The sequence below is a fragment of the Perognathus longimembris genome, chromosome 2 (assembly GCF_023159225.1).
Source record: "Perognathus longimembris pacificus isolate PPM17 chromosome 2, ASM2315922v1, whole genome shotgun sequence".
Classification (NCBI taxonomy): domain Eukaryota; kingdom Metazoa; phylum Chordata; class Mammalia; order Rodentia; family Heteromyidae; genus Perognathus; species Perognathus longimembris.
The window spans coordinates 106,332,669-106,344,898 of record NC_063162.1 but is presented as its reverse complement, the minus strand read 5'-3'; the positions used below and the strand labels follow the sequence as shown (position 1 = coordinate 106,344,898).

The following is a 12,230-nucleotide window of genomic DNA, read 5'->3' as shown; positions in this document are numbered from 1 at the left end:
GGTGGCTCTCTTCAAATGAAATGGTGTATTTCAAAGAAATGCTTATTCTGTTAACGTTAAGTAATCATTTTACCCTTTTACTTGTAGGATAATTTTGCTACTAAACAAAAAAAAATGTGTTTCTTTCTCCCAAAATACAGTGGAAAATACCAAAGTCGTCGTGATCTGAGCATTTGTCATAGCTCTGTGCATTTCTGGCATGTTAGCTCCAGTCTACATGGCAGAAAAGAAGTCGTCTCCACCTACTACTGGATTCTAATAATAGGACTTGGGGGTGTGCTGTTTAGCAAGCCAGGGTAGCCTTATTTAAAACACCACAGGAATAGCAGTTAACTATTAAACAATTCTTATGCAAAGTGAGTTCAATGTGTATGAACCACTGTCCTATTTCTCCCTTTGGAATCAGCAGTGTAGAATTTCTTGAGAACTTTTCAGTCATAGACATTCTGTTTCTGACACAAAGTAGAGAAAACATCAGCAGTGAAGTGAGAATTATAGATGTCTTTTCCCCCTTGAGGTTGAAGTGTGATTCAATTTAATAGAAACAACCAATTATTGGTTGCTCACACCTGTAACCCCACCCACTTACAAAGCTGAAATCTGGGAATGGTGATTCAAAGCCAGCCAAGGCAACATAGTTCCCTGTGACTCTTTATTTCCAATCAGCAAAAAGCCAAAAATGGAGCTGTGACTCAGGTGGTACAGTGCCATCCTTCAGGGAAAGGAAAAACAAGCAAAAACAAAGCCCTAAGTTCAAGTTCCAGTATTGGCAGGAAAACAAATCAATAGGACCATACCTTTACATTGAAATGAAATTAATGTGCAATTTGGGGTCAGGGAAAGCTGATGTTTTCCTTTCCTGTTGAATGGGACCATGCCTATTTCATGCAGACAGCTGTAACTATAGGAAGCCTAAGAATTTTTATCCCATAACTTCTAAATTACTGTTTATTTCCTTTTCTTTAGTTAGAAGCCTGAACAGACAATTGAGCCTCATAGAAGTGCAAGAGTAGGAGGAAATTCAGAGTAGTATGACTTGCTTAGTAAACTTAAAATACTTGACAATTTATGGGGGGATTGCAAATAACAAACCTTTGTAGGCTAAAATTATCCACATTAACTCTAGCCTGATATCAATAGATTCGGTATCCCTTTCTATTCTGTCAAATTTGCTCTCAATTCTCATAAAATTATAATAACATCTGTATAAATGTCTGGGTAGATTCATATCAGTATTCAATATTTACAGGAGTGAGTTTTCTTAAATTACTACAGAAAAAGAACCACATTATCTTCACCTATTTACATAAGAACATACTTGAACTTACAATAACCAATGCTTTGAAATTTTTAGCCTGTCTTCTAAAAATTGTCTGAAATATATGTGAAGAAAGAGTACACTGTTTTACACATTTATTAAGCAATTTTTTCAAGAGATGGAGCTTATCCTTTAAAAATAATAGAGAATACTGCTGTTACAAGTCATTTTTAAATAAGCTTTCTAAAGTGACAGATAAAGAGATGCATATTTGTATTTTCAAATTTTATTTTTACACTGCTTAGATTTTCTAATTCAGAGATTCTGGCTTGCTTTCTCATTGTAGTTTATTGGTAACTAATGTCCTAAGTTTCAAGACAATTATAAGCGAATTAATTCTACTTTTAAACATTTAAAATTTTAAAAACCTGGTAAATTCGATAAGGTTATGTTTGTAAATCACCTTGAATTTTTTTGTACTATGAAGAATTCATGAAAAACATTTTAACAACATTTACTATCCAATTACTAAAAGATCTAAATTATTAAAATACATATATAAATATAATCTATCATGAAATATGAGCACTTGAATTTAATTTTGTTTCTCTGCTGATAGCTTGGATATTATTATCAATGATGAGAAGATATCAAATATTTTATTAGAAGCAGTTAATTGTTTCAGTTAACTAGTAATTATTTGTATTAGTCATGATTTTCTACAGCAACACCTAAGGTTGTTCCATCCTGTCACATTTTGTAGCATCCTGTAGCATCGCGTACCCTTCCTAGTATTTTTTGCTTAAAACTACTCTGAAAATACAAAGAATTTAGAAGTATATATTTTCAGTTGAGGAACTAAGGCAGTTTACTCAAAATAAATCATATAGCATGGACATTTCACTATCTATTGGTACCAAGTTTTAGATTGTCTGTGGCGACTGAGTCTGAGTGTCTATTTTTTTTTTTTTGGCCAGTCCTGGGGCTTGGACTCAGGGCCTTAGCACTGTCCCTGGCTTCTTTTTGCTCAAGGCTAGCACTCTGCCACTTGAGCCACAGCGCCACTTCTGGCCGTTTTCTATATATGTGGTGTTGAGGAATTGAAACCAGGGCCTCATGTATACGGGGCAAACACTCTTGCCACTAGGCCATATCCCCAGCCCCCTGGTCTGAGTGTCTATTTAATATTAATTTATATAAAGAGCATGAGTATTACAAGAGACTGGCCAACTGCTTTCCACAGTGCCTGTACTCTTACACATTCTCATAGTCAGGCAATTTGGTCATTCCATCTTTCTGCATCCTTGCCAGCATTTGGTGTTACAGTTTTCTGTCCAAGTTCAGTGGTTCATACATTTTTTTCTCTTGTGCCAGACCTGGGGCTTGAACTCAGGGCCTGAGCTCTGTCCGTAAGCTCTTCAGTTCAAGGTTGGCACTCTACCACATTGAGCCACTTCTTTTGAATAGTGAGGCATTTCTGGCAACTAAGGTAGGGGTGCAATAATCAGTAACTCTAGAGGCCCCACTGGTTTTAGGGCAGCCTCCCGAGCTGCCTGGTCAGCTCGGTTGTTTCCCTGCACCTCAGAAGTATCTTCTTTTTGATGACCCTTGCAATGAATAATTGCCACCTTCTTGGGAAGCCAAATGGCATCCAGGAGAGCCAATATTTCTTTGACAGTTATCTGTTTTCCTCCAGAAGTTAGGAGTCCTCTTTCCTTGTACAGGAGCCCATGAACATGGGCCGTAGCAAAAGCATACCACTGTCTGTATTAATATTAACCGTTTTTCCTTTTGCCCACCTTAAGGCCTGAATGAGAGCCATGAGTTCAGCATTCTGCGCTGAGGTTCCATGACTCAAAAGTTGTATTCTGAGAGCGAGAATAATCCACGGAGGCACAACTTAAGGTGGGAAGGGGTTTTATTTACAAAGGGGTTTTATATACAACCTAAAACCTGGAATCAGAGCAGCCCTCCTCCTCCAAATGCTAGCCTGCAACTACCTTGTCCTGGGTTAGTTACCCAGAACCCAGACCTGAGACCTGTATTGACCTGAACTCCCGAACTTTGAACCTCCACACCTTAATCTCCAACTACCTAATCCTCCAAACCTCCAAACCTCCAGAGGATCAAGCTTCCTTCCTTGCAGGCCTTGCCTCTCCTCAAGCTTTAAACCGCAAGCCTCCTCACAGGCTTTAGGCTTCTTTGCCGGCCTCAGGCTCCAGACCCCTCCTCAGGCCTCAGGGTTCCTAGCCTCCCTCAGGCCTCAGGATTCGGACTCCTCCTCAGGCCGGCCTGGTTCTACTCCGTTCAGCTTCACTCACCTCCTCTGTCCTCCTCCTTCTCTTCTCCTCTCCTCCTCTCCCCTCTTTTCCCCCTCTGGCTGCCCAGGCAGGCAGCCTATATATATGCCCCTCCTATCACCAGACCAATTTGGAGTGCCCAGTGGATGTCCGGATCAATTAAAAGTGCCACTGTGGCTGGTGGGGGGGGGGGGGGGAGGGCGAGATAGAGATGAGAAGTGTCACAGTTTGACAATAGCTTGGGCAAAAGGCTGATTAGGTCCCTGGTGTAGTGGTGCACCTTTGTAATCCCACCTACACTGGAGGAGTAGGTAAAAAGGATCCTAGCCCAGAGGTCTGCTCAGTTCAAAAACTCAAAACTCTAAAAAAAAAAAGTAGGAAGGGTCGGGGGTGTGGCTTAAGCGGTAAAGTGCCAGCAGAGCAAGCATAGGCGTTTAAACCCCAGTGCCACCAAGATAAAAAATTTTAAGTAGTTTTTATTTTCTTGTTAGCCATTCTGGTGATGTCTAGTGACACTGCCTGTTAGTTTTCATAAGCATTTTATGTAATTACTTGTCGTCTGTCTGTCCTAACTGGTAGAATGCCAAATCATGTCTTTTTCTCGTTTGATCTTTAAATTCAACTTTAAGGGTTCTTTATTCTAGCTAAGAGTTCTTTGACTAGATGTGGGGTTTACAAACTTCTTTGTCTCCCAGTCATTTGTCTCCATCCTCTTCACAAGGTCTTTTACAGAGAAATATTTTTATACTTGATGAATCTAACTTATCACTTTTGAAAAATGAATCAACTAACCCTGCATCTTGAAGATTTTCTCATGGCTTTTTCTAAATGCTGTATAGTTATATGATTTATATTTAAGTGGCCTACATTTTTGTGGGGTTTTTTTGTAAATAAAGTTGCACTCAGGGTTCTTTTTTCTCTATGACTTTTGCACCATAATTTGTTGAAAGGCTATTCTTCCTCCAATGAATTGCACATTTTTCTTTGTTATATGTAATTGGGTTCCATTCATCTATGTGTCTGTCCCTTCTATAGTATCATATTGTCTTCATTACTGTAGCTGTGTAGTAAGCCTTCATTTAGTAGAGTGATATTGCCTACTTTAGTTCTTGATCAAAATTGTTTTTAACTATTTTTAGTCCTTTGCTTCTTCATGTTCATTTTTAGATTAAGCGTGTCTAAACTCTAAACATTTTGCTGGGATTCTGATTTGTATTAAGCTCATAAATAAATTTGGAAACAATATCTTTAATACTTTGAGTGCTCTCATCCACAAATGTAAATCTGCTAATCATTTGACTTCTTTGAAGTCTTCCATTATCATTTTGTGATATGTGGCAAAAGTATATTAATTTTGTTTTTTAGTGTACTCATAAGCACATCAGGTTTCAGAAATGTAAAGGCTATCATATATTTAATCTCAGTTTAACAGTGTTAATTTTTATTATCTTTAAGTAGTTTTACAGAGGGATTTTAACATGTCAGTTTATAATGAAAATGCGTCTTGATCAAAATCACTATTTCTATCGTTCTCTCCCATCTCTATAAACCCCACCATCTCTTCACATTACCTGTTTCCATTTTCTCATATGTACATTAGATATTGTGACCTTAATCACTCACTCTTCCTCTCTCTGTTAATCTGCCCTCTCTTTCTTTGGCCTGCCCCACCCCTTTCAATAATACCTTTCAGCTTCCTGGTATTCATTCATTACATTCTAAGTTAGTTGTTCAAAGTAGTTACATCATTGCAATTTTCCCCATTTTTAAATATACAGAAATGTAATTGATTTTTATAATAATATTTACTTAGATCCTGTAATTTGGCTGAACTTATTCATGATTTATAGACATTTTTTCTTAGATTCCTTATGATTTCTACCTAAAAAGTTATTTTCCATTTATATAGTCAAAAGGTGTTTCTTATTTAGTCTGTTGATATATTTAATAGGAAATGATTTTTAAAATAGTGAACAAGCTTTCATACTGAGGATGAGCCCCACTGGGCATAGTGTTTAGTTCTTTTTATATATTACATTGCTAATATGTTGAAGTTTTTGGGGGGTGTTTTTTTTTTTGTTGTTTGTTTGTTTGTTTGTTTGCCAGTCCTGGGGCTTGGACTCAGGGCCTGAGCACTGTCCCTGGCTTCTTTTCATTCCAGGCTAGCACTCTACCATTTGAGCCTTAGCGCCACTTCTGGCTTTTTCCATATATGTGGTACTGAGGAATCAAATCCTGGGCTTCATGTATATGAGGCAAGCACTCTACTTGTAGGCCAGATTCTACTGAAGAGTTTTATCTCTATGTTTTTGAGTAGCATTGATTTGCGATTTTCCTTTTATATATACATTTCTGGGTATCAAGGTAATATTGATCACAGGAAACAATTTGGTATGCACCCTTACTTCTTCTGTTTTCAAAGAGAAATTGTATAAAATTGGTGTAAATTTTTCTTTAAATGTTTGGTAAAATTCTCTGAAACCACCTGGCTTGGAAGTTTATCTCAAGGGAATTTTAATTACAAATTCAGTTGCTTTGAGTGATAGAATTATTCCACTCATGTTCATCTTATTTAAATTTTGGCTATTTGTGGTTCCATAGAAACTGGTTCATTTCTTCTAAGTTGATGAATAAGAAAAAAATGCTCAATTTTTTCCTAAGCTTTTGAGATTGTTGAACAAATTTTATGCATGTGTCTTCAATTCCCCTGTTCTAGTTTTGCTACAGCAGGATTTTAATTTCCATTATTTGACTTTTCTGGTGATAAATTCTATTTGCTGCTTTTTAATGCTACCTGGCTTAAAAATCCTTGTACCAATATTCAGCATTTTTATTTACATTAGTGCCAGTTGATTGCATCTTCTCATCCAATTTGTGATTGTCCTGATTCTTAGAAATGAGTAGTTACATTTGAGTTCACCCCAGATACTTCCAATACAGACTTTGAAAAACATGGACATGTCTGAAAGCTTTTATTTTTGTAGACAGTGCTCCTGTTTGGGTTTGGTGCGTAGGTTCTGGCCTATTTTGCAGGCTGTAGTTCCAGGTGCAATTTAGTTTTTAGAGTCCTTGAAATGCTATTTAGGTCTGCTGGGTTCTTCTTCTTTGTGAGCTTATGGACAGCCATTCTGGAGAAGAAGTGGTTCCATAGTTCACCCACTGTCACTAGTGTGGACATGAGATGCTGAGTCTGAAGGTGTAAGGTGAGCTCTTAAATGTTGGTTCCTACCCAGATGGTCCTGGCAGAGGTGGGACAAGAAAGTTACCTGCATGGAATCGGTTGCTCTTGCCCAGGCAGGGGCATCAAGCTGCCACCACTGATGTAGAGTGTGCCAGCCTCTGTAGGAACTATTTATGCTCCCACAATAGGAGAGAGGATAAAGCACTATCCTTGAGCACAAAAAGGCTCAGGGAGAGTACCCAGGCCCTGAGTTCAACCCCTAGGACTGGCAAAAAGAAAACCTTTCACTTTAAAGTTTTGCATTTAAACTGAAAAGGAAGTTTTTGAGTGCATTCTCAGAGTTTTCCTGGGCCATCCCATCCATAAAAATAGACAGATCATTGAATTAGACGCTAAGCATTTCGGATGTGATGTGATTTATATTCATAAACTAACAAAGTAAATTTAGTTCTCTGAAAGGTACTTTATATTGAATTGTTTTTTGTGTTACTCTTTCTTTTGTCAAAAGATGGGCTTCTATTGTTTCCTATGCTTTTCAAAATGTTCACTACAGTCCACACAATATTGGAACAATCTCTGTAAGAGCTCCATGTGTGTCTCTGTCAATCATACTGCTAGGCATGCACTGTGTCCCTCAATGGTAAGATCTGCTCAGAAGTGCAGAGAGCAAAACAGAAAGGTGAAGCACTGATGTGACTATTACAGAAAAGTTCTTCCAGAAATGGGAGAAACCAATCCAGATCATCAACACAAAGCCGTCATTGAACATTAACGATGATTTATCGTTGGAAGGGGAAAAAAAAGAGGTTTAATTTCAACTGCTGAAGCAAGATAATCTAATTCCCCTCTCAGTTCATGTAATTTCAAGGTTTCCTAAATGCTATGCATCATAAAATAGTGCTTTCCAAAGATGCTAATTTTTTTTTAAAAATGCAAACCTTTATTATTAGTTAGGGTGAAGGATGAAGACATGATATAACTCAGTATGTGATTATGGGATAACCATTACACATCTAAAGTAGTTTAATGTATTTTTCAAGAGGTCACTCATACAGCCACCGTGTTACTATGAGTGGAAAGAAGGAAGGGAGGGAGAGAAGAGGGGAGGGAGGAAAGAAGGAAGAGAAAGGGAATAAAGGAAGGAGAGAATGAAGGAAGAAAAAGGAAAGGAAGAAGAAAGTGAAGGAAAAGAAAAGGAATTGTTGCTTTAGGTCTAGGCATGATGGTGCAGGCCTGTGCTCTCAGCTTCAGGAGGCTGAGTCGGGAGGGATATGAATTCAAGGCCAGCCTGGACTATATGGTGAGACTGTCTCAAAAGGAAAAAAAAAAATCTGAAAAGAATAGAAGCATCTTCTCATTCTATCTAACTGCAAACAAAGCAAGTTGATCTGTTCTTCTGTAATTGGAGACCTAGTCTGACTGTAGAATGATAATATTAGCTGTGGAAATTTTCAAAATAAATACAATTGCTGATCACTGTTTTTGAAGAGCAATATAGTTGAGAAGACGATATATAAGCAGTGAATAATTGTGTGGGAATCTGTTACCATTTACCACTTAACAGGAAAAAAAATCTGACTGTGAATGAATGTTCAGAGAAGAGTGGATGAAACATGGTGTTTGAGCACAATTCTATGGCTAGATGGTTTTAGAAGCATCTTAACTGTTCAGGTCCCACCGGATCACTTCCTGTGGTGAGCTTGGTTTTTTCCCATTCTTCCTCGACATGCCTCCCACTCCTATGGCTTGCCTTAGGTCTACATGCTAATGAGTGAACATTTTCTTATAACTCTGATTACTACTGTCTGTTATTATTAATCCATTCAAGTCCTATGATATCCAGTGCTCACATCTCCAAGTTAGTGCTAGGTAATTTTATATTGTCTTCCCCTACCATATCTATGTTTGTTATGTTAACTTTCAAGTCCTCCATTAAAATCCTTTTTTATGAGTTATGAACCTTGTCCTTTTCATTACTACACTATTATTTTACATGTTTTATTTCCTAATCTTCATTCAGTTTAATCTACAAAGGGCTTCATGGAGGGAATATTTCTTGTACTTCATGAGACCTGTTCTTTTCCAAGTGTTCTTTTCAGATGGTCATCCACTTCTGCTGCTCACAGTAATGTGCGATCCAGCTAGTGTTTCATTTTCTTCCCATAGCCATTGTAAATCCAGGCTTTGTTTTGGTAGAGATTCTGCATGATCTATCATTCTACTTCTTTTCCTCAGGAGCTACATTAGCTGTTGCTTTTGTTTGCTTTATTCTACTTTCTAAATGTTTTATTGCCATTAAAAACTCATATGCACATCACCTTGCCAAAAAAAATTAAATAAAAAAACCTCATATGGCAAAGATTCAAATAGTAGCTCCCTTTGATTTTTCCATATGGCTTAAGTTTTTTAACCCACTTATTATTTAGTATAAAAAATAATGTAGAGGAGCTCCTGACAAAATTATTACTGGCTGGAGGGAAAGATGGGCTTATAACTTAAAGCACTATGACTTGTATTAGTATTTCTTATTTTACAAAAAAAATAGTTCAGCTTTGCAATATTTGTGTATTTTTAACAAAAATATCAATGTTCACCTTGAAATTGAATCCTCTATGTTTGTGCAAGCAGATTTTAAGTTTAACATTATATTCACTGTTTCCTGGGGAAACAAATCTGTCACATTTGTTTTTCACCCTTATGTGGAGAAATTGCTATGAAGTTCTACAGGTGGGAGGTGACCTCTTCATTTTTGTCTATATGGGAGGATAGCCTTCTAGTTTTGTCTCCTTGCCATTCATATTCCATAGTACATCATAATTTAAATAAGTTGACTTATACAATTATTTGTTCTTTTTCTTAAGTAGATAGAATTCTAGGTGGTTATTCTCACAATATCTTCACTGCATGGCAAAGTATTTGGGAAATCTTCTATAACTTATGAGCATACAAATTGGTCTTGCTAGCATGGGATTGCAGTGCAAAGAACCTGATTTATGGCAGGGTCTATTCCCTGGGATGACAGGTGCTCTGGTGGTGGTAGACGACCAAAATGAGCTAGAGAGAATGGTAAATATTTCTTCTTTTATGTTATTTGATCAATAATCTCATTTAGCATCTGTCTTCACTCCATTTCTTCCCTCACATCTTTTCTCCCAGGTCATGACTCTTTCATTTGGTCATCTTCTGACTTAGAATATCCTATTAGTGAATTAGACAGAAGAAATGGGGGACAGGGGGGAGAGAAAAGGAGCCAGAGGACAGAGGAGAAAAGAGAGAAGGGTGAAAGGGCAGATAGGAGAAGGGAGAGGGAAACGAAAGAGGAGAGGGGAGGGGAGAGACTTAATAGGCATGTGGTTCAACTTGAAGAAGATATAGGATAAAGATGACCAGCAATTTTTCATAACTAAAGATGAGACTGAATCAAATGCTATCATATACAAAATAAAAAATAGAATGAGTGCATTGAGTGAAATAAAAGTCAGAAATGATAGGACGTTATGGATGATCAGAGCCAAAAACTTATTTGCCATTCCACAGAAAATCTGCAGATTAAATTCATTATCCTACATATGATGGACTTAAATGAAGAAAATGTAGTCTTGGACCCAGACCAAGAAGCAGACAGGCTCTTTGATAAATAGCTGATAATGGGACCAGATGGGAGCAATCCAGGTACACAAGTAAATTCCCATTTCCAGCTCTTATTGCTTTTGTATTTGTTGTATTTACAAAGCATTTATTTTTTAAAGCATTTCACAGACAACAAATTGTATCTTAATAAGTACTCTATGAAATAATAAAAAATGAATATACATATTTAAGAGACCAGTAACTACCTTCCTAAGCAATGATTTGCCCAAATCAATTGTTAGTAGAGCTGCAATTCAAATCCATTTTCCCCTGGCATTTCTAATGCTCCCTAAATTCCTTTCCTAGAAGATGCCAGGCAATGATCCTATTACAGGTATCATAAGAAGAAACTGAGAACACAGCTACCATCTCTGTGAAGTAGAATGCACCTAGCATTGTGGTACCAGTTGGGAATTTGTGTTTAGAGTAATGCTTGCATATTCTCCCAACCTTTCTTTGGGTTTTCCACATCCTATTAAGTGGAATTATATTGTATTTATCATCTGCTAATATTCAGAAGATGTGATACCTGATGCTTTTGGAAATACAATGTTCTCTAAATAATAGCAAAGACTGCCATAAATATTTCATGTTTAGCTGCCTTAACCTAAAAAATTAAGAAAAGTAAGGGAAGGCGGGGTGAGAATGTTGAAAGAAGTGACACTGATCAAGATATACCATTTGGTACAACTACTTAAACATAATAAAAATACTCAAAAATATGGTGAAGGCAGAAAAAATGTTTTTATTAAGACAGGTATTTATTGGTTCTTTTATTGTTCGGAGGTAATAGATGGTGGTTTGTTAAATATAGTAACTGTCATCCACTGATTGTAGGTTATATTGTTTGTGGGGTTTTTTTGTCTATATTTGTCTTGTCCTGAAAATTGTCCCCTTCTGTTCAGAGTATGTTTTTATTCTTAATATGGCCAATACAATATTACAGACAAATTTAGTAGCATCATCACAATAAAATTTTAAGCTAAGTGAGATAGTGGTTTTGAGATACTAATATAGATCCAGGAACTAAATGTGGTGATAAAAGCAATTCATTGTGGTATTGAAATAGAGGTGAATGTTTGAAAAGATAGAGAGGGATCTACTCTCAGACCTCTTTAATTTAACAAGTTCATACTGCCCACGTAGCTTTTAGCCTAAGAAGAGGAAACTAAGGCCCAGAACTTGGCAAAAACCCTCTTTGGTTTAAGATCCTTCTGCCATTGCCATTAGCTGTGCACATTACCCTGCTCTGTGAGAAATTCTTTGCATTATCATTAAGCAGAATACATCATTTTTTTGAACAGTCTTTCCTCAGATTCCAATGTGGAAGAAAATGATTTGAAATATTCTTGCCATAAATAAACCGCACAGATTTGATGATCTCTACTTCCTCACTTATTTGTTTAGTTTTATCATTAATAATCATCATGCATAGAGCAGTTAGTATACACTGAAAGGGTACCCATAGTATCTTTCTAAGTTTCCACAATAGCCTGTGGAGAGACATAATGTCTTAACTTCCATTACACAGAAAAGAAAACTTGTGACCAATTGATTCTTTTAGGAAGATGACTTAACTCTAATAAAATGCCACTTCATTTATGTCAGGCCTTTCTGCTCACTTTCTCTTTTGACTGTTCAATAACACTGAAATAGCACAATATAAAAGGCCAGCAAACAGTGTTATCATCAATGTGTTCTTCTCGATGAAATAAAGTTAGCCAACATCATTCACCTTTTTAAAGAAAATATTTCACTCCAATGCAATAGAATCAGAGGTCTCACTCACTTTGAGCATGTGATGATCTTTAAACAATATAAATCTTCCATTTTTAGGAAAGAACAAGACATATGGGACCTG

At 36.9% G+C, this 12,230-nt stretch overlaps 1 protein-coding gene across 13 annotated transcripts in view; it reads left to right on the top strand.

Moving 5' to 3' along the window:
* The window catches only part of Magi2 (membrane associated guanylate kinase, WW and PDZ domain containing 2), a 1,248,503-nt gene that overhangs the window by 834,453 nt on the left and 401,820 nt on the right, over nucleotides 1-12,230 (top strand). The gene's annotated exons all lie outside the window — the stretch shown is intronic.